The sequence below is a fragment of the Octopus sinensis genome, linkage group LG17 (genome assembly GCF_006345805.1).
Source record: "Octopus sinensis linkage group LG17, ASM634580v1, whole genome shotgun sequence".
In the NCBI taxonomy this organism is placed as follows: Eukaryota; Metazoa; Mollusca; class Cephalopoda; order Octopoda; family Octopodidae; genus Octopus; species Octopus sinensis.
This window is the reverse complement of record NC_043013.1, coordinates 27,699,121-27,700,789: the sequence shown is the minus strand read 5'-3', so window position 1 is coordinate 27,700,789 and position 1,669 is coordinate 27,699,121. Positions and strand designations below refer to the sequence as shown.

At 40.2% G+C, this 1,669-nt stretch overlaps 1 protein-coding gene across 1 annotated transcript in view; it reads right to left on the bottom strand.

Annotated features, from left to right (window-relative positions):
• LOC115220679 (protein BANP) overlaps positions 1-1,669 on the bottom strand; it is a 39,640-nt gene that overhangs the window by 3,404 nt on the left and 34,567 nt on the right. The window lies entirely within an intron of this gene.

Below are 1,669 nucleotides of genomic sequence, written 5' to 3'. Positions count from 1 at the left end.
CTGCAAAATCAAATGTTGAATTCAAATAATTATTGTTCCCAATTAGACTGATTAAAGGAGGCAATCGATGAGAAACGTCCAGAATTGGCCAATTGGAAGGGTGATGTCTTCATCCAAGACAATGCTAGACCTCAGGTTTCCTTGCAGATCCAGACCCACCATACTCACCTGACCTCGCACCTTCAGATTAACATGTATTTCAATCCCTACAAAATTCTCTCAGTGAGAAGAACTTCAATTCTGCACACACACACACACACGCACATACATATAGGCCCAGGCACACTGTCACTGTACTATGCTGTTGGCATAATTAAGGAAAGCAATAAGTCCCATCTTTCAACTATAGTAAGCTTCTAGTGTAATAGGGAAATCACTGGACCTAACTGACTTTATTCTCTCATCTCAATACTGAATCCCTTCCCTTCTCATCACTCCTGCTCCTATCCATCTTGAGGTATTGGATTCTCATCAGATTTGCATGGACCTTTGGCTATTTAATATCAACCTGAAACAGTCACTTTCATCATTTTTTACCTCTTACTGTCCATCAATTTTTCCTCTCCTGCCTCTCTCATCCTAATTAAGGTGTTCTTAATGTCATACTCTTGCTTCTCTCTCCTACACATCTCGATACACCTTCAGTCATCACCCCATATCACTCTATCTGTCAGCATATAATCTGGGCTTTTTTTAAATTCCAATACTTCCTGAGCCTCTAACATAAACTTCTGTTAATTCCCTGCCATCTCAGTCACAATGCATTACCCTGAATACATCTATTTCAGAATACTGGGTACTCCTCCTATCACTCCACCCTTTATCACACATTCAAATCATCACCATCGTTCATGCTTCCACTTTGTATGTAAAGAGGCTGAGAAGCAAGCAGAGATGTGAGGTTGTAAAGTCCCCTTACCCTATTGAAGACCTATCTCTCCAGTGCCAGTGTCATAGGAAAAAAAAAAAAAGGATCACCCAGCACACACTGTGAAGCAGTTGGAGTTAGTAAAGGCATCACAGCCATAAAAGAAAAATGAATGCGATGAAATTCTGAGTCATCTAGATGAACAGTACCCCCAGATAGGCTCTAACTATGATGACACACCAGTATGGAAAGTGGATGGAAAATGATGATGATGTGCATGTGTGCACATGCGTGAATAAGTGAATGCTGACAGTTTACTTGTCATTGTTTAAGCAAAATGGAGGTGTGTTCACATTTCTTGTTATTGATAACAAGTAAAAGGCAGCCGTATGAGTGACACGTAAAAAAACACCCAGCACACTCGGTAAAGTGGTTGGCATTAGGAAAGGCATCCAACCATAGAAACCAAGCCAAAACAGAGCCTGATGCTGCTCTCAGGTTTACCAGCTCCAGTCAAACCGTCTAACCCATGCCAGCATGAAAGACGGATGTTAAATGATGATGATGATGATTATTAAGCCTGTATTTTTGAAGTCCTTCAAAATAAAATGAAAATCCCATCCTTGAAAAACAGATAAGTGCTGCTGATAGGAAGAGTAACAGACAATAAAATCCATTCCCAGCCAAACCACGCTAAGAGATGTTTTATATACACACACACACACTTTATACATACATATGACCTTGCTGTGTAGTAAGAAGTTTGCTTCTCAAACACATTCCAAGATCAGTCTCATATGC